A 25,564-nucleotide genomic window follows, 5' to 3' on the forward strand; every position below is an offset into this window, starting at 1 on the left:
TTTGGGTCTTTTTGAATTTTGGTATATGTGTGAAGATCTGATAAGCAGAAAATTAAAATGGTTTCCTTAGAACTAATACTTCTTTAGGTGCCTGGAGACTGAAATTACTTTTAAAATTATGTTTCCTTCCTAGAAAAAAGCCAGGAGAACATATAGTTCCTGATTTCTGTGTATGATGAAAAACTAGTCCCTTTCCTTATTGGCCAAGTGATTTAGGACCCTAAAAATATAATGTAAATTTAACCAAATTCAGTTAGTATTCAACAAGTAGTATATCTCAGATGAGGATTTGCAGAGGGTTCAAGAGGACTCAGTATTTGTCTTTAACTCTTCTCCATGTAAGCACATTGGGATGTCTTCCAGCAGCATTTTTGAAGGAATTGTCTGCTCGATACATTTCTGTGGAAACCTTGTCTGCATTGGCATTTATAAGGCTAAGAGAGAAACATGATCCAGGTAAGGTCACTGATGAAGACAAAATCAGATGAAAAAATATGCACATAATGCTGCATGAAACTCCCAATGTTATTTTTTTCAGCACTATTTTCCCTGGGCAAAGTCAATCTCGGTCCTCTCCTTTCAATATTTTACTTCCCTCAGCTATTTGTCTTCTTTCTCCCCCTGATGTGAAATATCTTCTTTTACTTTCCTGATGTTTAGAGGTTGGAAATGTGCTGAGAATTGAACCAAGATCTCACCATTTGTAAGGCAGCACCATAATCTCACAAGATCAGCTAATGAGCAGGTGGAGGGAGTGTCTCTGCCTGGATCTCTGCTGATGTGGGACAGCACCTTCCTGTGTTGTTACACTGCCAGTTCTGTTAAACCATATAAAAAGGTTGTGGCAATGTCAGATGAGTATCAAAGATTTTCGAAGCTTGGTCTGGCTTTTTGTCTTTAGCTGAAGGAAAGTGGAAGGGCATGAGGATGACAGGCCAAGGAGGACAAAAAAAGGTGGATTTGAATTGCAGGCAGGAACTGAAAAGCCCATAAAAGCTGTTTTTCCTGAGACAGAGAGGACAGCAAGTGACGAGTTTTTAACAGTAGACAGATTTTATGGCAAAGAAGCAAAGCATTTCTGGGTTTAACTGTGCTTACAATTAATCAACTTTTAATTCTGTTCATTAAGCTTCATTATTATGAAGCGGTGTATTATCGTCACAAAGGAGTGGATTTGATTAAATTTTGAAGTGGAGCAATTCAAAAATAGTACTGCAACCTAACAGAGCTTGGTAAAATCCACACACAGGGGTTCTCCCACATTAAATCCAGTAGAGATGGCCCCTTTTTATCAGATACGAATTTCGCTGTAGGTCCTGGGACCTTATTTGCCTCCATATATTTATGGGGTATGGGTGTGTGTGTTTATAAAACTACTTAGCACAGTTTCATATGCAACTACAAGATTGATTTTCCCTGTTGCATATCAACTCAGGTGCCAGTGTGATGTTAATATTCTGATGTGTGAATGATTTTAGTTATTCCAACACAGACATATAATGGGGCAATTTTCTCAAGATTTTTATTTTTCCAGCAGGAAATTTCCTACTTCAAGGAGTAATTTCTGAAGCACTCCCTTTTAATTAAATCCAGTTGGCGTGTGATTTTTTTCTTAATGCATCTTAATTTCTAGATTAAAAACCCAAAGAAATCTGGACTGAGTGTATGTGTTGGCTTTCCTCACTCAAAGATGTGACCAGCTACCTTTGAGCACCACTTCCAACCTGTAATAAAGAGCTTGCTGCAATGTTAAGGCAAGGAATTTTGTTGATTCTTGATCCTTTAAAGAATCTGAATCCAAGTTCAACCAGTACCTCTTCCCATTTCTGGTGGATATATAAAGCTTCTCAGCCATCTTTTATTTCTTATACTCTTAGTGCTTCTGATTTGTTTCAGGTTGTCCTACAAACTTGGTTCTTCTCACTGACAATGCCCTGATCGTGAAAACACACAGCAACTGCCTCCCCTTGCAATGCAGACATTTATTTGTCTATTATCCAGAGAAAATTGCACGTGGTAATTCTCCAAAGCCAAACTATCATGAAGTCTGGGATTTTTCTTCACCAGGGCATGTTCCGTGTTGTGTAAGATGAGAGACTGGACATTATTTTAAGACCTGTTTCAAATCCTGTTCACTTCCTGAGGAACTTTCTGCCTTTCAAGTGAATGCTGCAATTAAAAATGCACTTGGATGTATGAAGCCAAACACAGTCTGGCCTCAGGAAATCCATGGCTCTCGTTTCCTCTGGATCCCTTGGGAAAATGTGCTTGTTGTGAAATCTTAATGATGTCCTGCCTTTAGGAATTGCTCCTGCTGCCTTTCTCTCACTCACATAATTACATTTGCTCTGTTGCAATCTGCAATGAACAATGTTTGGGACAGGCCAAGACTTGTTTGCCTTATTGACACAAACAGTCTGACAAAAAGCCCTGGGATTATTCATGTGAATGAACTCAGCAGGGTGTAGCCCACTCTCTCATTGCTCTAGCACTTGATTTTGGGGAATATTCACAGTCTTTCACTGATTCATATGTGCCTAACCACTGAGGAGCACGCTCTGAGCACACAGACATATGTCTCCATGTACTTCTTGACTGCGAGCTCAGTTTGCTGGCCAGGAGATGCTGTTCTGTGATAAAAAATATTTTCTAAATCAAAACCTGACTTTTGGCATGTCTTTAGATGGTGGTAAGAGTCTTTCAAACAGAGCTGAAGTGGCAGGATCTCTGCTCTTCTGAATTTGGAGTGAAGTCAAATGTTCATGTCTGCTGGCCCAGGCCAGTGCTGTCACAAGAAGACAGCAGAGGGGGTTGCTGGCTCTGGACTCTGAATATTAGGATGCATGACAAAATGGAGTGGTTCCAGCAAAAGCTCAGGAGGCTGACTGCTCCAAACACAGCCACACTTCTAAGCCAGGGATGCTGCTGTACATATTGCTTTGTTAATCCTTGACTGACTGGGCTATCCTAGTTTTGACAGGATTCTCTTTCCAGAGAATTTCAGTTAGAATTTCAGTTAGTGAGCATGAACAAAACTGGTTCGTTTCCAACAAATGATAATTTTTCTAGAAATGTAATTGTTAATATGTCTTTCAACCAGTTTTACTACTGGCTGTATGCTTTGAAACTAGTTCTGTCAGTACACTCTGGAACTAGCTCCGTGAAACCTCATTCTTCCCCCAGTTCAACAGTATTTAAACACTTGGGATTATTTTGCACAGCTAGTTCAAAACCATGAGGACTTTTACCCAAGCTTAGACTTTTTTTCTCATTTTATAAACCCACATCTTACTACATATGCTATAATGTAAGGTATTGTATGTCTTTTGTGCATGTTGGGTGCAATATGGGGTGGCACCATACTGCTTGGACATTTGGGAAGAACTGGTTCTCAGGGAATTTCCTTTTTTGTTGAACAACCAGACAAATCTTCATGATGGCTTGGAACATATAATAGTAGTAGTAGTAGTAGTAATAATAATAATACCATGGGAAATTTTTTTTCAACTTAAGTAGGAGAACTTGGAGATGGCTTTATGCATGAGTATGGATGTGTAGAACAAACTTTGTCTTTCTTTGACAAACAGGTAAAAAACACATACAAAAAATAATAGCACAGAAATGCTTTTAGAGCTGAATTGTTTGTCAGGATGTATGGGATCTTCGGCATTCATGACATCTCTTCCCTTAGATTTGCAGCATGAAAGTAGAAGCAGGAACAGGAAACTATGAATACCTGGTTTATCCTTTGAGATCGGGGGGTGAAGTTAAAGTCTTACTATGGAACATTTTTTCTCCTCCCTAAATTACAAGGAAAAAAATAGGAACATGAGCACACAAAGAACTAAACATGGAATAAGATTCCTCTGTAACTCCTTTCACTCCTTTCCCCCAGGACAAAAATGAAAACCACTTTAGAGGAAATTCTTATATTTATATAAAATAAGGTGGATTTTTTTCCCTGCTACCATCTAATTTCCAATGAATAAGAATTACTTTCAAGCTATGTCAGACGGGATTTTAGTTGAATTTACCCTGAGCTATATAAGTGTTTGAAAGTGAAACCTTTTTTCCATAGATGAGTCTGTTCATGGCTTGTATATTACAGTTTGCCCTATTACATCTCATGGATTGAAGCCTAAGGCTCTGTGAGTTACCCAAAACTGAAGGACCCTTACAAGCTTTGACAACCAACAACCTGCATTAACAAATGATGTGGATATTTCATTTGAAGTGGGAAGAATAAAGAACATTGCTTTAAGTCAGTGAGGAAAATGGAAGACTTAATATAGGTTAAGTACAAAAGATGAGTCCAAACCTGATTGCTTTCTGTAGAATAATTAAAAGGAGGTGCTCTATAAAAGATACTGTTTGACAAGTTCCTTCTTCAAGTATTTTTCATTTATTTTCTCCATTTCTTCTGCACTTTTGGCACACACTGATCCACTGACAGCTACTCTCATTAGCAGTTAAATTAGTGTAGTCTGACCAAGACACTTTTGCTGAGGAACAGAGCTGGATACAGAACAAGTGGTGTGGTGGCCACTTGGAAAAGTGATGTTCCTGTTTTCACATGCGATATTTATAGAATGGAAGATGTTCAGAAACTCTGGCTGTTGAGACACATAACTTTTACAGAAGTTTTTAAGCACTTCTACTCTCTGGCAATTTTTCACACGAGTTGAACACCCCACTCACTTACTTGCATTGGCTGCAGTCAGCATCTCTGAAAACTGAAATGAGATTTTGTTACGTCCAGCTATAATCCTGTAGGTCTTATGATGCAAAACCTGAACAACCTCTTCAGTGACATTTAAAAGTTATGTTATCCATCCCTGCAATAATAACGTACTAAGTTCTCAGGGAGAAAGCAGGGGGCTGTAATGTAAGGTTTTTTAAAATACAGAAAATTTTGAGGAATGAGATGCATTAATCATCAAAATGGACCAACACACAAGAAATAGAAGATGAATAATGTGCAACTCTGAGCTTCTGGAATAATCAGGTTCAGTTCATGTACCATGAGCTATGAAATGTGGCCAGTGGTTGGTATTATCTGAAAATTATTTTGATAAAATGATACTTCCTATAAGGAAAATAGCTACACAGTAGGAAACATATATTACTCTTATTTTAAGGGATCCCATGATTCTGTTTTATATCAGCTCTTTAATCACTCCTGCTGAAATGAGCTCTACTCTGCGAGTGTACCAGAGCTACAAGTCACTGGAGCTGGGGAAAGGTTTCTGATTTTTAAGTGGAGAGACAGAGCTCTCTCTATAATGGTACAGGGCAGTTCTTCACTGCCCTTTGCCACAGAACTTCACTTTGCCTTGAGAAGTAGTTGACAAACTGCCAGAAGCACAGCTAATGTCTGAAGCTCCATCACTTCAGAGAGGGAGAGTTTTTAGGACAGAAGACCCTTGTCAGGCAGCAGCAGATGTCCTTGTGTTAGCTATTATGACCCAGGACCTGGAAAACATTGTATAACAAATGTACTCTGGGATTTACAGATTCCTCTGCACACTCGTTTTGAGGCATCATTTAAATGCCTGCTTTTTTTTATTGGACCAGGTTTTTAAAATACATTTAGAAATATAAAGATATGTAAGTGTCAAGGATGATATAAGCACCCAGGTGCAAAACTTCTATCAAATATAGTAGGCTTTAAATCACAGAATCATAGAATTGTTTGGGTTGATAGGGACCTTAAAGATTATCTAGTTCCAGCACCCCTAACATGGGCAGGGAAGCAAATATCAATCTGCTTTTTTTAGGCTCCAAAGAACTAGGAAAATTCTGATTTTCTGGGTTAGGCTATGCACCAACTGAAGGCAACAACAGCATGGATCCAGGACTGTGTCCTCCTGGTTTAATCATAGCCAGGTAGCAGTGGATCAAAGAAGTCTAGCAGTGAAAAGCAGTGTTCAAGATTCAGTCATGTAATTCCTGTGGGTTTTAATGACTCATGAAATTTTATCCTGGCTTGTAGTGGAGAGGGAACCCAAATATCCAATAGTAAAAAGCATTGTCCCAAGCTCATTCTCCATCATACCCTGAAAATAGCTCCAGACCCCAGCATCTCACGGATCTGATCTCGTGTTTTCTATGGTACCACTGTTTCTCATCTCCTGTTCCCTGCCTTTGGACAATCTTGTGTATCTTCTTTCTAGAAATCTTTCTTCTGTCTATGTCTTTGATATCACTGGTTACTGTGGTTTCTAGTTGGGGTATCTTCTGTAGATGAGTATTGGGGCAAATGAAGTTTTTTATGATGTTACATATATGGTCATTTTGTTTTACTTTTAAGATGGTTTGGAAAAAAAAAATGAAGAAGTAATCCCTTGATACATTTAGGTATGGATCTGGGTTTAAGGGCTTTTCTTCTGCCTAAATCTGGCTGATTTTTTCACTACATGTAAAATATGGCTATTAATACACTTTATATTTTACTTTTTTTCCCCCCAGTTGAAATGTCACAGCCAGCAATGAAAATATTATGACTTGTTTATTATTCAGGATTATTTTGTCAAGTGAATAAGAAAAGCTTTTAGGCACTAACGGTTTTGCGTTTAGATCACATAATAAGTCACCTCAATTATCAACAGCAAAAATGTCTCTTTCTTTAAAGAGACATTTTGATATTTATCAGTTCCTATTGTGTAGTATTATTTCCTATTCTACACTGTAGTTTAAAGGTCAGTGATGAAGTCATTTGGGATTTAGTCATTCTAAAGCTCTAGTATTTTAATTTGACAACAATGATTAGGAGTTTTCAGTTGTTGGAAACCAAAATAATTTACCTATTGGTCTATTTCCATATTCAGAACAGAGTTTTGCTTCTCTAATTTGATTTTATGCTTCACTGTGGGATTTTGAGAGGCAGAATGAATTTTCAAGAGTTCTGAAAATTCAGAAAATGTATTGTTGGGAATTTTCCAAACTATTTTGTGAGCTGGTGAAATGACATAATATTCTGCACTCCTACTTCCTTTTAGATATGGAAAGAGGTACTTTTCAGGAAAAATCATAGTCTTGGGGAAAAAAACCCCAAGCCACTGAAAAATGGAAATGCAGGATATTTCAATCATCTCCTTACATTCATTCCCAATGATGTTCATAGAAGGCACATAACTAAATTCCAGATTTTTGTATTAGTCTTAAACTTTTTTCTTTTTTTTTCCTTAGAAATAATCTCGAACTATAAAAAAAATTTACAATTATTCTATAGGAAAACATAAATAGTGAAAAGGCAGTACAGGTTAGGATACAAAATGTGATGGGAGAAGGAGTAACAGGGATGGGATTTGAACTTTTGTTGCAGGAAGCCCCATGTACAGCAGTTTTGCTATTAAATTCCTGCCGCTGTTGCATTATCACATTGTGCCTCAGTCTCTTTATTCAGCAAATGAAGAGTGCTATGTTTATTTGCACAGCTAAAAAATGGTTTCAATTTAGTGCTCAGAAAGCTCATCTTGAATGACAGTCATCAAAGGGAAGGTATGATAAACGAAAGCTTTTATGTATTTAGATATTGCTGGTATGTTTAATGCTATCAAACATCAAATTTATCACCTATAATTTGGGAGTAAATAGGAAAAAATATTGCTTTTAGAATTGCAGGTTACAGTAATTCCATTTAATTTTTTAGTGGGGAAAAAAGAATATCCCTGACTTGGGAAGATCTAAGAGAACACAGATCATCTTTCCAGTCATATTTGTAATAATAGATCTTCACGAGCTGAACCTTACCAGGTGGGAGAAGTGACTTCACTGCAGTGTGTAAGTACCTTCACAAGGAGAAAATGAAGGTACTGAAGAGCTCTTCAACCAATTGTAGAAAATCCTATGAAAAAGAGAAGAATCAATTGCTGGAAACTGAAGAGAGATGAATTTAGATTAAATGTAGTTTTTTTAACTATCAGTAAGATTAAATGTTAGAATATGTTCCTGGGACAGACATCCTCCATTCCCCAAGATTTTCAGTCCAGGGTAAAAGATCCTTTGAGCATTGGTGTTTTAGCTAAGTTATTTCTTAGACAATTACTAGGTGTTTGGTTTAGTAACTGGATAAAATGTAGTGGTAGGGGTGGTCAGGCCATGTAATGGTCCATTCCAGTTTCAAGTACTGTGAATCTTGGGTGAAAAAGTTCATATAGATGGGCAGATGAAAGCTCCAGTGTAGGTTAGGACACAGCTAGGTTTAAACTGTCTTTTGATTGTGTCTTAGGTAACAGGAGATGCTGCTGCCACATGTTGGCCTCAAGCAAACATTTGTATCCGTACAAGCAATTGTGTTTGTGTTCTGTACAATGAAAACAAATGCTTTCCCCCCCCCATTTCCAAGGTTTTCTCTGTCTTGAGTTTCATTTAGAGGACTTTTCCTCACTGTTCCCTGATCCCCATGAAGCTCTGAATGGTGCTTCCAGCACCCATGATAGCGCTGATCTCTGCTCTGCCCTACCCAATCATCTCTGGATCAGTGGTGGGACTTTCAGAGTCTGCCTTCAGATTCCTTAAATTGTGTATTTTCCAAAGGTGTCTTAACAAATCTTCTAGATCTCTCATTAAGCATGGAATAAAGCCCAGAGCCCTACCTCACCTTTTCCAAAAATCTTTCCTATTCATGGAGTTATCCCAGGTAAGGATAGATAGTGCTAAGATTGGCAAGTTTGCTGCTGTTTCTGTGCCCTCCATCCTGCAGCACTTCTGATGTCATTACTTATTTTTATGTTGTTAGCATCTTCCATGCTTTTTTGCTGTTTGGGGAATGAACTGCAGGCAACCAACAGCAGCCTGGTTTTTTCTCATCAGCTAAACATAGATAAGTGAATCTATGAGTGAGTGTGAAATTCCTTCCCAAACATTTTTGTTTCTTACTCTATTGCTTGATTTTAAATCACTCAAATGATCATGAAGGATTGCTATAATGCCATGATTAAGAGAAAAGTAGATTTATTTTCCTTCACTTTGTTCACCTGTCACTTTAGATAGCTCAGCAGAGCCTGTTACCTTAATCAGGCTTCTGTGCTGCTTTTGTTACTGTGGAGGTGCTGGAGTGTCATGCCCTGGGATAAAAGCAGGCAGCCCTTAGGCTCCTCAGGTCTTTTAGCAACCATCTGATATCATTCTGCACTGTTCTGAGAGGCTCATTGCACAAAACCATGTCCCATTTGCTAGGTCAGGTATGATAGAGAGCAACCCCTTCATTCTCTCCACATGAGCTGGTAAAGAAGAAAGAAGAGATTATATAATTTACCAAAGCACTGATTTAATCATGGTAGTAAGAACAGCCATGCCACCCCTTTGTGCCATGAAATGAGATTGGTGTCTGCGAGACACTAATCTCCACACGTGCCAGCCCAGCTTTTGATCTTATTTATGGTAGTCTGCACTCAGAGTCCCTTTCTTGGCTTTAGTGATGCTCTCTGAATGAAGAGTAAGAGCTGAATTTAACACAGTTCTGTGCCTAAGAAAGTAGCTTTCAGCCTATGTCTTAGAAGTACAGATATTTTCTACTTGAAAAGCATTATGCATGTAATTCCTTTTGCCTCACTTGTGTCATCTACCATCAAGTGTCTAGCAGAAAATGATTGTTAAGGATCTATTCCCAGACTGAGCTGCAGACACAGCACTCTGCTTACAGTTGCACCACCCACTCTGTTTCCCTAATGGTTGTCAATGACTTTCACATCAGCCCATTTTCTCTCTTCCAGCAGAAGGCATTAACATATTCAAAGCATCTCCTTTCATTGCTTCATGGGGTGACCTTAGCAAAACCTCCAATCCTGAGTAGGAAGCAGCACTGAAAGAGCACGTTGAACAACTAGGGATAATTGCAACAGATACTACAGACACTTTAATTCACTGTTTAGAGCTTCTTAGTTGCCTTCAAATGCTTGTTTTCTAACAGCACAATAAGTTTGATTCTCTTCTGCTGATGGTTTTACATTGATAAACCATAACTGAATACAATTATCAATTTACTGAATGTGACTGAGAAACAAGAGGTTCTGTATATTTAAAACAGAGGAATTCTTTTGATTGGTAAAGCTAAAATGGGTCTCTTATGTGACATGATTTATAGCAGCAGGTCTGATAACCACCCAGGTTCAGTCTATTGGTCATAGAATGGATAGATTATTATCTTCTTTTATTAAATTCATGCATGGCTTGCTGTTGTAGCTGTATATTAAAAGGAAAACAAATACTGTATAGCTATATCCTGCTATCAATTCAATGAATAGACTTCCTACCATGCCCGATCAATAGGGAATTTGGTGTGAAATCAATGTCCAGCTCTGGCCCATAGCAGTCAGTCCTCCTGAGAACAGTATATCCATGTTAATGTCACATTCAAATGAGAGAAAATTCCTATTACCCTGGAAATCAGTGAACCCTTTACTGTTGATTTAAAGGTGGGGTGGTTGTCGGGAGTGAGGCCTTGACACTTTAAGTAGAGTTTAAAAGGCTGTTATTCTCTTTATTGTTAAAGGTATGACAACTTCAGGTTTGCAATTTGACAGAGAGCTGAAAACAGCTGCATCACAGATCTGTTCCTCTGTGAAGTCAGGCAAAAGAAATTGGCTTTCTACCCCGTTGGTGATTTTCAATTATCTGCTTTACTTACTGACTGTAAAAGGTTTTTCTTTTTTTAGATCCATACATCAGATAACACCTATGCTAATACCACTTTTTATTAGGGGCTGGGGGGACTGGCAATGTCTGCACATCAATATCTCCTTCATTTTTTTTTCTGACCACATGCACCCAGATGCAAAGTTTCAGCCCTCCATTTATTTTGATAAGCTGCATCAGTGATAGATACATTACATCACTCTTAGGGCCATTCATTTCCTGCCCTGGAGCGGCAGAGCAGATAAGACTGCAGGGGGACCACTCTCCAGTCAGCTGAAATATCTTCTCCACATCTTCTGTTTCAAGTGACACCTTGGGCACACTTGTACAGATGTCATTCTTGGCACTGTAAGAGTACAGGTTGCAAGAATATTGGAAAGGCTGACACATCAACAGTGAAAGCTTGGTTTTCTAGGCTTTTGGCTGTAATACTAAACAGATTTCTTAAGCTCCTAATATTAGCCTAGTTATATATTTGTGGCCTTTCCATTATTCCTTAGTTCTCTGTTATTCAAAGAACTGTTATGTGGGTTTAGTTGATCATGGTCCTGTAGATTTTAAATGTTCTGCATTAGACTATATTTAAATAGCAGTAATCACAGGACTGTGATCTGTGACTTGGAAATATGAAAACTTCATGGGTGGAGACACAATGTTAAACTGCTGCCTGGGGAGTGTTTAAAATAGCTAGGAATCAGCTTTATTGGGAAAAGCTTGAAACCCTGGTGGTTTTATTCAGCATTCCAGGTAACACAGGAGAAAGCAGTGAACTCTTAATTACCCTAATTTAAAAATAAAGAAAATATTCAACACATTGTGCTTTCTTTTTTTAGCCATGCAAGCTTGAAGAACATGCACAGCAGATTCTCCACCTGTTTCTCTCCCTCTGTTTCTTGACATGTAAAGGCTTAGGAAAGTTGTGACTAAAGCTGGATGCAGTGTTAAGTTGCTTTACTGCAGCTCTGCTTACCTCTGGATGTAGAAGCAGTAGGAAAAAAAAGGGGAGGGGGAGGAAGTGGTCCAAGCAAAAGAGAATAAAGAAAGAAGAAAAGCAGAAACACAGAACAGAAATCAGGCTTTGAGTGAAGAACCTCTCCAGATAGTAGAAAGGACAACAGTGAAGTGGCCAGAGGAAAATACAATGCAGGTCTTCAATAAACATAATTGTGACCTTGGGTCCAGAGAAGGTGAACAATGCAATGTCCAGTGCCTTTGACATCCACACCACGTGCTGCAGTGCCCTGCTAATGAGACCCATTTTAGGGTGCAACAGGAGAGCCTTTCAAAGCCTCACACATGTCCCATTTGACACTGCTGATCGTGAGGTACTGCTGGCCTGACGGTGGGACCATGAAAAGTAATGGGCAGCTGCTCTTCCCCTTCCCCAAGGTCCCTGACACGAGAAATCCCACAGGACTCCCTCTCTTATTTGATGTCTGTGCTCAATGATTAAGGGACACTGAGAGCAAGGGACATGGCAAAGTAAGTGATGTCTTGAGTCATCAAGTGTGGTCCTTTGCTATTAAGGTGGTATTCCTTTTGCAGGCTGAGCAAGGAGCAGCTCAAAACTACTTGTTTTCCTCCTCCTGCTCCAACAGAAAGCTCTTCCAGAATTGAAATCGTCTGAAAATTAGCAAGTCCACCCCGAGGACATTTCTGGTTAGTCTCTGCTCATTAATTCTTGTGACAACATTTTCCTTTAGCTTAATTACCTCATCTTCCTCCTCTGACATTTACCTCACTAATACGTTTACAGAGAACAAATTGTCTTTCCTCTCAGGCTTTCTTTGGCTGGGCTGACCAGCACACACTTTTTTACTTTCACCTCCTAATTTAGACTCTCCGTTCCCTGGAGAGTTGCTTTTTTTTGACTAAGATTGAAGAAAGCTGTATGTAGGTCTCACCAGTGCTTTATATGGTAGCACTGTGTCTTCTGGAAATATTGTCCTTTATACAGGCTTTATATGTCCTACCCCTTTTGTGGCTGATACAGTAATTCTCAATCCCAGCTGCAGCATTTTTAATTTCTATTTTTTTTTGTTTGTTGGTGGTTTGTTTTTTTTTTTTTTGTTGGGAATAAAAAGAATATTTTGTTTTCCTTTGTATTTCCAGCTCTGACTTGGACTGACTTTGGCTGTTAACACTCTCTAGCAGGATCAAATCAACACCACAGACTATTCTTGTGCCTTTTTACTTGATTTTTAAGTACATAAGAAATAGATCTGAGCTGCAGTTTATCTCACTTGAGGCTGTTTCCCCAGCTGTTTCCCCAGCACTATTCTGCTAGGGTGAGCACTGGAGCCTATCACATTCTGCATTCTTCCCCATTTCTCCTCTTCCAGATTTAATCTGTTAGGGAGATTAGGAAGTATGTCCTTGCCTAGAAATTTTTGTGTCCCCTCATGGACCTGTCTGCAGGCCATAAATTCCTGTAATCTCTCTCTGACCCTGCTGACACGTCTGTGTCCACAACCTCCTTTGTAGCATGTTTGATGAGTTCCCTACCACAATGCAAAGATGTCCACACTGTCTTTCATCTCTGTGGTACTGATTCCTGTTATTTTCACTGAATGTCCCCTTGCCCTCATTCTGCAGTATCAGTGAATGGGGTCTGCACTTTGCTAACCCACCCCCTTCATGACTGAAATCCTTGATTATGCCCCCTCAGCTTTCCTCTGCATAAATTCTGAGGTCCAGACTTTTTCTCCTCCCCCTTGACCATTTACTTGCCTGTTTCCTTTTCCCTAACTTCATCACATCTTTCTGGAGACGCAGGACTACATCAGTTGTGTCACCTCGCATTTGGTGAGCATTCACCATGGGTCTCTGTAGCATTAAAATTACTCCCTTTGTCTTTTTCTCAATAACTTGCTTCATGATGTCCAAAATTTGCTTGGTATTTTTTGGCTGCTGCAGCACACTGAGGTGATGATTTTGAAGATTAAGCCTAAACTGATTCATGCTGTCTTCTTTGCTTGCCTGTTCCAGGTAGACTTTGCATATTTCATATGTTCTCTGAGCCCTGCAAATTTTTGAACCCACCTATATAATTAGCTTAGGTCACTGTTCTCCCTTTTATCCTCCTCAGTGTTAAGTGGAAAATAAGAACTTGGCAGCCTTATTTGGTTCAGCTGCCCATTGACTTAAAATCAATTATGTCTCACAGTTAATCCTTTTACCATTGTTATTTCCAGAAGAGAAAGTGCTGCACCTGCCCACCTGGTTGTCTGGTGTTTAGTGTATTTTGTTCTCAGAATTTGGCACTAAACTGCTCCTTGGGCAAAGCTAAGAAGTGCTGAAGACAACCTCAAAGCAAGAAAATGTGTATGAGGAGGACAAGTACAAATGTACATTAGGGTAAAAGAGACACATTTCCAGCTTAGCAGCAGCATACTATGAGCAAAGAGTTCACCACAACAAGCCCTAGATTTTGGAATACCCAGGGTAAGGTAGTTACCCTGCAGAGAGATAATGACTGATCCCAAGCAGAATACTTATGACTTTTCTACCAGTTGTGAAGCCAAGTCTATATGACCTGGTCTGTAGTATCCTCTTTAATGTGAATAGGTCAACTGAATTTAAATGCACATGAAGAAGCTCTTGCAGGACTCAGGACTCAGTTCAACTGTTTGTTATATAGAGCAGCTTTTATTCGCTCTGGGTTGGAATAACAAGCCTGTAACAGAGATCAAAATTAATTTCCTTGTATGTGTGCAAATTAGGCATTTCAGCAACAAGCTTTGCTAGCTTTGCTAACTATGCAAAGCAGAACAAATGATGGTGGGAGCAGAGACCTCATTCTTCTATCTCTTCAGTGTTTCTTTAGAAAATGATTATACAAGCCCTAGTCTTTGACCCATGTGCTGAAGTGGCAACTTTTAATTACAATGAATTGGCCTGCATGAAGAAGGGTAAATCAGTCGCTTAGTATAACATGTTATCATCTTCCTGATATTTTGCTATTAGGAGTCCAATTTTGCTGGCAATAAAGATCACTAACTGTTCTCATATTAAAGAAAAACAAAGAAACCACACAATACAAAAATCTAATTATGACAATTTAACTTAAACCCGCAGGTGCAGTAAAATCAACCCACAAATTCTGAAAATTATTTCCAGATTTCAGTCTTTTCTAGAGCCAGTCTAATGTCCTTGTACTTATGCCAGAGACATGGGCTCGTCTACAGTAAATCTTTGTTGCCTAGCACAAACAGATTAAATCTGCAAGCACAAGCCTGATTATTATAATGAGGATCAATAGTGTCCTTTCCCTCCCTACCTTTTGAAATATAAATCTTATTTCCATGTGTCTCAAAATGAACCACAAAAACTTAAGTGACATGCTTATAGTGTAATATCTCAGGACAGGAATATTATATGGGTTGCCAGCATGTTAATTTTTTTTGGAAAGAAAAAAACCAAAAAACCCAAACCAGAAAATTTCTTTCAAGACCTTCCTCAAAAGAACCTACCTGTTTTCTTGGTATATATGTTTCACAGAAAAGTCATCTAGTTGTTAAATTGCTGATTTGGTCCTTATGTGTATTTGAACCATTTCCATCCATTGCTATAGACAGAGCGAGGTAACTATGGAGCTGCTCCCTATTTCACTGCATCCCTGTGGGGGAAACCTGTACTCAGTTTTTGGTCCTCAGTCTTTTACTGCCCCTTTCTTGGCCTTCCAACTCTTTGCTTACATTTGGGTTGAAGTTCCCTTTTCCTCTTGGACACCAATAACCAAACCTGTTTTTAGGAGCAATGGAAGAGCAACACAGCTAGAAGGACAGCTTGGTATAGGTGTATCAGCTACAGCTGCATTAATCACCAATCTGCAAGCTCTGAGTGTGGGATCAGCTGGATCTAGACATGTGCAACACAGCTGGAGCTGTTCAGGGAATCAATAAACAATCCTGCAATGTAAACAATGAAGAGAGCAGATCTGAGGAAAAGGAGGAGCTGGAGAGTGACTGGTAACAAGATCGTCCAGAACGTCTGACATGCAAACTGATACTGGGATGAGAGACACTCTGAAGGAATAGGAGGAAAAGGCAGAACTCAGACAAAAGCCTTTATTGAGATCCTTAAGAAGTCGTTCCAGAGGGAATCAAGTTAATTCCTGACAACTTTTCTAGACAGGGTGAACCTAGACAGGGTGAACATGGACATATACTGAAGAGTTTTGTTGAATTTGGCATCTTGTAATCTATGGCCAAATAAAAAAAAATCAGCACCAAGAAGGAAAGATGGTGGAAATGACAGAAATGTAAAGTGGGAAGGAAACTCAAGACATCTTCCCCAACTTCCTTCCTGAGGCAGCACCAGGCACATCCAGACTCCCTCAGGAGGTTACTGCCATCTCATCAGCCTGGGTAGGCAGCTGGAGGGAAAGTTTAATGACCCTTATAAAAAGCAATGAATTCTTCAAGATATAGAAAGCAGAGAAAAGAAAAATGTGTCAAAGGGGGTAGAAGAAGATTTAAAAACAATGGAAAACCGGGCATCTGTGTTGAATTAAAACTTGAAGAAAATGCACATAAGGAGTTGATTCTCAGTTGCTGCAAGAAGCTGTTGAGGAGAAACTAAGGTTTAGGACAATCATTACCTTTGTCCTTAGGGGAAGATACTAGGAGAAGCATAATGCAAAATATTTTCTAGATACTTTTGCAGCAATGTGGGGTTCTCTTATTTGTTTCCTTTTTTTTTTCCTCCTGTTTTCATTTTTAGGGTGGGCGTTCTTAGTTTTTCAATCATGATTTTTAAAGGAAAAGAAGTCATTAATACTGAGTTCCAGCAGGTCAGGGATCTTCTGCTCATGCTGTTTCATGGATTTCTTGTGAAATATCTCAGACTAAAGGCCTTGCTTAATACTGTCAAATGGAGTTATATCAATCTTCTTGAAGCTGTGCTGGTTTGCACCAACGGGGGCTATGGTAAGCTTTACATCAGGATACTGCAAGCCAACACTAAAGTTAAAGAGCAGTTTGTGAATAGCAGCTTGTGGCTTTTTGTGTTTCCCAACTGTGCTATTGTTTGAGTAGATGGAAACTTGCAAAATGATTCCCTTGTGCAATATTCTAAATTAGTATAAGGAATGTATTATTTTGCTGGAATCCTTTATTTCTGCCATTTCTCTGAGTAGACAATAAGCAGTTTCTTGAGAAGAAGTGATAAAGCATGGTTTCCTGCAGCTTTATGATGAATTCTTTGCTGTTTTTCAGATAATCACCTAGACAAAAATCCTTTGTTGTAGGAAAATACCAAAAGCTATTTTCGCTTTGGTATTCTCGACAGTTTAGTAAGAATTTAACTATTATTTCTGTCATTTCTTCAGTGACTACATGAAAGGGATCTTTCTTTATGTCTACCTTTTCTCATCATACCTATGGAAGCACATTCTTGAATTCCCTACCCCTTAGGCAAATTTGCTTAAATTTTGAGTCTGATAGGGGAGTCAATGTGGGGAAAAGACAAATTCATGCACATGCAGATAACATAATTAAATAAGCCTCCATTCTTATAGAAATCAGATTAAAGTAATTCTGTTTTTTATGACATCTCTGGTTTTAGAAGATTTTTCTGCAGTGTTTCTTGAACCTCACTGTTGCACACTGCATTAGAGATGAAAAGAAGCCCTCCTTATCAGAACACTCCTGTAAATTTTTCTTGTAATGGAAGGAAGTGTCCTTATCAGAACACTCCTGTAAATTTTTCTCGTAATGGAAGGAAGTTTTTCTGCTTATGATCAGTCCTGAATGGGCTAAAGAAAGATAGTAACTCACAGTCTGCAGCCTGGCAAGTAGGGCAGCACTAAACAGTGTCTGACTTGTACCAAATGCAGCCAAGCAAATTGGGGAGAGCTCCAGGAAGAGAGTGTGGGTACGTGTATGTGTGCTCCACAGCAACAAAAGGGTACCACAGAATGATTTATAAAATAGCTCTTGGACAGGGTACAGCCATGAAGAGGGCAGTCTTTTCTGCTGTGAAAGGGTGTGTGCAGCAAGTGGTGCTAATATGGGGCATGCATGGAGAAAAGGGGTGGGAGAAGAAAATTGCTCCATGTACCTTCATGTAGCCCAGAAAAGCTCGAATGTGAATGGATACACAATGCACACACAAATAATGCTCTCTTGAGACCATTTAGCATAAGGGCCGACTGTGCACAGGCAGCAGAGCACACAGACTGCACAGAGCACTGAGTTTCTATATGTGCACTGCTCAGCTGCATCAAGAGTTGGGGGAAGAAAGATCTTCAGCAGCCACTGGCACTGCTTGGGGCTGTTTGTCCTGCCAATGGCCTGTGGTTTCTAAGATTGCCCCAAGTACTTCTCATGGTGCTGTTTCTCTTTTCCTTAAAGCCCAAGGGTGAGCAAACACACAAAATCCAACAGATATTTAGAGGAGAATTTCATTTTAATGTGCCCTGAAATCATATGATGGCTGTAATGCTACTCAGCAGAACTAGAAACTTGTGGCAAGGTTTCTGATCACTTCTTTTCCTGATGTGAGGCTACATTACTGCCAGGCATTTGTGGATTTTAAATCAAACCATTCATGTTACTTTAATGTAGTTTGATGTACGTTAATAATGTATACATGCCTAATTCAATGGGAACAGTACCATGTTTAAACTTGGAGAACATTAAATATGTGCATGCTATTAATTTCTGGTGAAGAGAACAAAGAACTAGCTATTTTTCGAATTTTTTGACCTATCTCTAGTATTCAATTTCTCGTGGTTCATTTTATAATGAATTTTATAGGATTTCAGTTCTTTATTCCATTGCGTTTTTATCTTATTATCTCCCCCTGTTACAATCTGCTCTGACATTTTTGAGTTTTTGTTCCATATAAAACCAACACATTTTCGTAAAGCTGCAGCTCTTCTATTGGCAGAATGCCATGGTTATTTAGCCTGTAACTACAATCTAAATGAAAACCAAGGCTTCAAACAGCTTACAAAGTACCCTTTATTTCTTACCAGGTTTGATTTCTGCTTCTTAATTCCTTAAACAATTCACATTTATGTTAACTGCTGCTATCTTTGAACACCATATTTGGGGCAGACAAGGTTAATTGAAGCCTTAAAAATGCTGATTTAGAAGTTTTGACCAGACCATCAACTGCTCTAAATCAGCTGAAATGGGTTTGGCTTACAGCTGCTGAAGATCTGGTTTATTGGATCCAGAAATGGAAGGGATAAAAGAAATGGTTAAAGAAAACTCTTTTCTTTAGAGTCTGCTCATCAGAGCATTGATTCCCCTCCTACACAAACCTGTTTCCTTTCCTTGCAAGGACCGTGGATGAACTTAGCAAAACTTCACTTTCAGAGTATTCATGTTTGGTGAGATGAAGTGTGTGCCCTATGTAAGAGGGGCCTGGTCCACCAGGATGTTTCCTATCATTTCTCAGTCATGAAGCCCTAAATTCATATTGGTTATACCTGAGACTCAGTGGGAAATAAAATAAGGAAATATTGCAGGAAATATTTAGCACTTTGTTACATCAGGGTCAAATGGGTATAAATTTGTTCTATTAAACCCAGATTTTGGAGGTGGGGAAGGACCACTAAAGGAGGTTCATTAGCTGGGATCTATGGATACAAACTCACCATTGGGTGTTTTTGTGAACCCACTCAAGAGAAAGAGCTTGACCATGCTTGGACCTTATTGTGCATTGAGTTTATAACAGCCTACAGCCAGTAAGGTGATTCATGGGCACCTGCATGTTTCTTCTGACTCTCACGCCTCCTCTCTGCTAAGTTGTGTGGTTGCATGTGAAGCAGATCAGATGCAGCAATGCAGGTTACTGTGTTTGTTACTAAAGGTCTCTTTGACACACAATCCTTCCTTGTCATGGGAGTTTCTAACAAATGTAAATTAAAAACCTGCCTCTTCAAGCAGAATGTGCTGTGCATAAAATGCATTTGCCAAACACTTTCAGCACTACAATAATCCATTCCATGATTTAAAAGCCTTGTAAACATGTCAAAATGGTTAGTTGGTTCTACCATCTTTGTGCCATCTATTGCACTGAATAAATAAAGGAAAATGCAATTTATTCAGTGCTTTGGAAGCACAACATTTCTCTCCCTGATGTGTGACAACTATTATCATATTTATTGTCAGCATTACACTCCTAAGCATACAGGTGATGCATTGTGAGTATTTCATACTGATAAAGCCATCAATACCTTCCTGCTGGACCTTATTTGCTCGGTGGAATCTGCAGAGCGGGCTGGGATGATGGGATGTAACTGATGAGACATTCAAACAAAAAAAGTAAGGATAAAGCAGGAAATGCCATGTTGTCTGATAGGATCTTATCTGAAAAACAAAAAAAAATAGTTTTTTAGAAGCTTTGGACGGGCTGGACAAAGCCAAAGTTTGCAAGTCCTCCATCTTCACTGCCACTTGGGAATTCAGCAGCCCCCAGAAGAACAAGATCAGGGCACAGATGACACCATGTAATTCTAAAGTATCCAAGGTACTCCAAAAATATCTTGCTGCATCTAATATACACCATTTACCACCTAATCATTCTGACTTATTTACATTTTCAAAGGCACCACTGAAATGAAGATGAAATTAAAAAAGACCTCCCTTGCAGGGTATAGTCTAGGAGAGGAAGCAGCTCTGCAAAGTCCCAGGGGTTTCCTGAGTCACTCTTCTCTGAGATACAGAGGAAGAAGCTCTGCTTTTGCAGCCTGTCAGCTTTATATTGAATGTTTGTACAGGATCTTTGATCTCTTATTTATACATATTTCTCCAGGACAAGGAAGCAAGCAGAAAGAGAAATTCTATTTATATAAATCTTTCTATATACCAGAGGTCAAGAAAACAGTGTTTCAAACAAAGTGCGGGAATTTATCTTTGCCTCTTAGTTTGCAGGAGAGATACAAATTTTAGATCATGCCTCCAGATGAGGCTCAGGTACATCAATGTATGACTGAACATGTTTAGTTCTCAGGATGGGCTCATGTGTATGTGACACTGGGGATATGTTTTTGGGTTGTCTCCAGAGTCTCCTGGTTGGCTCAGCTCTCTTTAAGCAAGTTCCACCTGCTTTTCTCACTTGGCAAGGAGATGAGGTAATGAACCCAATTTTATGATAGGTAAATATAAAATTGTACACTGTTTTATTTTTAAGATACCTGTAGATCTCAGAGAAGCTCTTGGGAATTGTTGTTCGGTTTTTTAATTGGCAATGGAAATGTCTATATTGATGGGCATTAACTTTTTTCTTTTCAGAGTATCAGATCTTCCCTCAAATTTTGAGTTGAAATTTTGCTTATTAAAAAGTTAACAAATGCTGGATTAGTTTTCCTTACAAAGACTCTTTGTGTTCTCTTGAAAGCTGGATGTTTTAGTAAGATTGTTTCTTATTTGAAAAATCTTTTTAATAAAAAAAAGAAAAATGTTTGGATGCAATTTCTTTAAGGCTTCCTAGCTTGTAGTGGAAATAGTTCATGGAGATGAGACAGTATTCAATCCAAACAGTTATGCTCACATGATGATAATTGAAGTGTCATGTATACAAATACATAATAATTAGCAATTAATACAGTGAAAAATTGGCAGTTAAAACAAAATGGACTAGAATCACTAAAGACCATAAAGAGACACCATCACATGATCACAGAATGCCTTTGTTTTTAGACAATAAAATAAACCATGAGGAGCATATTTCTATCATTTATGTGAAATCAAGTAGGTTAATCATTTATGATTTTTATGCTTCAAAGCTTATGTGTGCTACATGCTGTAGAGAGATCTAAACCATTACTCTAAAGCCCAATGTACCATGCACGCTCCCTGCTGCTGCAGAGTCAGCCTCATCAGATTGGGCTTTGTCTAAAAGACATTTTAAATATATTGTAGGATGAAAGGTGCTGCTTGATTATGCAAAACCAGCAGAAGAATGCTAGTTAGCAAAGGTACATAGCTCTTGGCATTTATTTCCTCCAAGAGCTCAGATAATCAAACCTGGGAATACACACAGAGAGATGTGATGCAAGCCATGTATTCCAGACGAGGTGTCACCAAGGTTCTGGGAAGATGAAACATGAAGCTGCACTAAATATTTCCTCTGAAATTGCTCATCTGAAGCAATCACTAGCTATTACATGCACCCCTGTCTCTAGCTGAGTAGCAAGACAAGGAAAAATTTCACAAGGGTGGAGGAAGAGAATGTAAATTGTGTTAATGCATCAAACATAAACAAAACACGTGGAATAAGTGGAAATATTGGAAAAACAGTGTTCTATTGTATTTAGCTGGAGAATTTAGAGGAGTTTCCTTCACTCAGCTGACAGTCAGGAATTGCCTGTAGGTGAGCATTGGTCTGTGACTCAAATTGAGCCAAACAATACTCCCATGAGAAGTGGTTCATGATCCACTGAACTGGACTCTCACATCTGTGTACCTGCCATCTAAATTATTCCTGGCCAATCTCTGCCTAACATTTTATGGAGGTTCCATGTTGGAAATTTCTTGGAGTTTGGGAAAACTATTCCATCATCAGTCTTCCCCTCTGACAGAAAAACTTCCCCTTGACTTGACTAAGGTTTGATCAAAACATGAGGTAGAGTTTAATTTTCCCTCAACTCCACGCTTACCATAGACACCAGCAAAAGAACAAGGACTTTTGCCCGAGTGGAGGGGGGTGAGAGAGAGAGAAAAGAAGGCTGGAATCAAGCATAAACCAATTCAAAAGTCAAGTAAAACCAGGTAGCTACTGTTCTTTCCAGGAGCAACCTTGCCTGCGGAGCAACCTCCATACAGAATGCAACTGCATAGAGTGACACACAGATGCCGTAAATAATAATGGATCTTAAAAACATAATTTTCTATCAGGAGTTTGCACGCTTGCAAAAGCTCATAAATAACTGGTGTTTATTCTCCACACGGCACTTTTGCAGTAGCTGATAATGGCTGGGTAAATGGTGGATGGGATGAATTCCTCCACTGATTTCAAATAAACCTTATGAGTTGGAGCAATAAAGAATGTTAAACAGTGTGCACAAAATAACATGCTGTTAGATCCCATATATGCTGCTTCAGTAGACACTAAAGCATTTTAATCTTGGTTCCAACATAGTAAATAGCAAGATAATAAGCTAAGGAAGAATAGTCTTCTTTAAAAGTCTTCCAAATGCTTGTGCATACTGTTGCCCTGTGCTTGAGACTGTTGGCAGATGCTTCAGTCACTTTATTTCTGTGCCACTACAATGAAATTGGCCTGAAGTTCAAATGAACATGTTAATTTGTGCTGAAATGTATTAGTGTAACTTAAATCCTGGGTGGGTGAGCACAGTTGCAAGTGTAGCTCACACTACACTCAATTTCGGACATGAACAAATCATAAAGGGGCCCGTGTCAGTAGCAAGTATAAATTTTTGTTGTCTCACTTATGCAACTTGTTTTTATGAGCAACTCCCCTGCCCCAAGTACTATTGCACAAACAGCCCATAGAGAAAACCACTCCAAAGCAGCAAACAGCCATAACCAATATCCTGAAAAAACAATGCCCACCTAAAATGACCATGCCTGTTAGTCAGCCCATGGAATAGCTAACTCATATGATCTCAGAATGGTTTGGGTTTGAAGGGACCTCAAAGATCATCTTGTTCCAACTCACCTGCCAGGGTCAGGGACTCCTTTCACCAAACAAGGTTGCTCAAAGCTCCATCCAGCCTTACCCTGAACACCTCCAGGAATGGGGCATCCACAGCTTCTCTGGGCTACCCATGGCAGTGCCTCACCATTGTCACAGTAATTAACTGAGAAATTGTGCTGGCAATTGAGGCAGGCCTGGGTCCACCCAGCTGTAGAAATTTCAATGTTAATGTGGCAGCATGTGCCCTTCTTCCTGGTGCATCCTTTTACATAAACCACTGTCAGGAAAACTAAGGGCCTTATCTTCCCTAGTGGCAAATTTCCACCACTTGAGTGAAGCCAGGATGTTGGCAGTCAGATGCCATCATTCTGAAGAGAAACAATAGGAAAGTGGTTCTTTCCTTAGCTTGTTCTAGTTTCCTCTTGCAGAAAGTGTCTCCTTAAAAATTTCTACCACTTTTCCTCTCTGCTTCTACTACACATGCAGGATGCACCCCCAAACCCCTGTTTTCCTCTTCTCTAACACCCACAACATGAGTGTGCTGTGAGCCGAGCCTCTTCCTCCTCTCAGATGAGGCTGAAGACCTCTACATATCATGCTCTTGCCTTGCTCTGTGGATTAGACACGCCTGCTTTGCACTGTACCAGAGGGATGATGCAGGGAATAGGACCTGCTGTTCTTCAGTCTTTAACTGATGAAGGCTGAGATCCTACTGGGATCAGCAGCTTTGGCTCCAGCACAAGGACAGCAGTAAGCATTGCCATGATGTAGGAATAGACATTACTGACCAGATGAAAGGGAGGGTGGGCTCTGTGGTTAGGATATTTTTCTGGCAGAAAGAAGCCCATGTCTTCTGTCTGTGATAAAACCCAGCGTGGCAACAAAGTTCAGAGCTTCCCACATGCAACCCCAAAATTACAGCCCAGGAAAGTTGTAGGAGCTGAAAAGCCGGATGGAAGTTCCTCAACCTGATAAGAAGCAGCTGCTTCCTGCTGCAGTCAGGAAGATGTTCCTCAGTCCCTCGTGTACCAATACACACTCAGCTCTCATGACTGTGTCCTGTAGAGGGGAGTGATAAAGGAGATGGTTTTTTGCCCCCTGGGCTCCACTGGTAGCTCTGACTGAGCAGGGGTTGGGTCCCGTACATAGAAAGTTAAATGGAAAACATTTGGACCATTATACACAAGACCCATGGATGGTGTTTGTAACTCAAAGAAAAGCTGCTGTGTGCTGTAGTTTTTAACAGAAGGAGACAAGAGGGAGGGGAGGAGTTAAAGTCATTAAGTACTACTTATTCTACAGGTTGTAATACTTACAAATTGGAGTAGAGACACTATTAGCCTTGTAATATGATGTGAGTGAGGTTCAAAGAACTGCGAGTGTTTTCTGGGTCTTTGCCATTCTCATTATCACAAGTTCTTGAAAGCACTTGTGTTAATAAAAGAGAAATAGTGGTAGATGCATAATGCTAATGACCATAGAAGTGAATGAACCAAAACTCTTGAGTCAAAAGTACGTGGTAAATACATTAATATCCAAGCAGAGTGAAACGCTTTGAAGCACTAAGGTAACTTAAGGTGCAGTGAAAAGAGCATCTTGAAAATGTAGGGGATGAGTCCTCCCCTACAAAGTCTGTGAGGTCTTGTACATCACTGAGTTTATTGCAGGTTCTCAGATCAGCTGGGCTTTGCAGCAGCATGGTTTGGCAGTGAATTTAAAAATAATTTAAAAAGCAACTATGTGAGCTTTGTGCGGCACAATACTGAGCAAATGCACTGACCTGCTGTGATGTGCATTGAAATCTGTTCCTCTCTTTGGTTTCATTATGCTGAGGGGATGCAGTGTGTTCCTGGGCCTGAACTGAGACATATGGTAGCCCCTCGCTCACTGAAGTGGTGAAGGGTTGCCCTCTGTAGGGAAGGAAAATTATAATTCAGGTACCTTCTGTTTACATCAGGTTTCCTTTGCTTGTGTCTGGGTGGAGCCTGGCAAGGGCTGAGCTTGGGAGTCCCTGGAGTAGCCTGTTGTAGGAGTGTGTTTCCTGGGATCCACCTGGCAGGGGGAACTGGGGAACAGCCAGTGAAAAATTATTTCAGTGTCCTAGATTTCTTTTTATGATCATCCATAATAAATGAGGAAGATTTTATTAATTTAAGGGGCAGGATAAATTTGTAGATTGAAGATGCTAGCAGAGGCAGTGTAAGATCTTCAGTCAGAATAGCATGACTTGACAAAAATCTGGACCTTGGATTTAAGTGTCAAGTATTATAGTGAAGATTAGATTTCAACTTCTGCAATGCTACATCCTACT

Source organism: Corvus kubaryi, unplaced genomic scaffold, assembly GCF_017639235.1.
Source record: "Corvus kubaryi isolate FWS band 111438036 unplaced genomic scaffold, C.kubaryi_AGA036_p1.0 66, whole genome shotgun sequence".
NCBI classification, from domain to species: domain Eukaryota; kingdom Metazoa; phylum Chordata; class Aves; order Passeriformes; family Corvidae; genus Corvus; species Corvus kubaryi.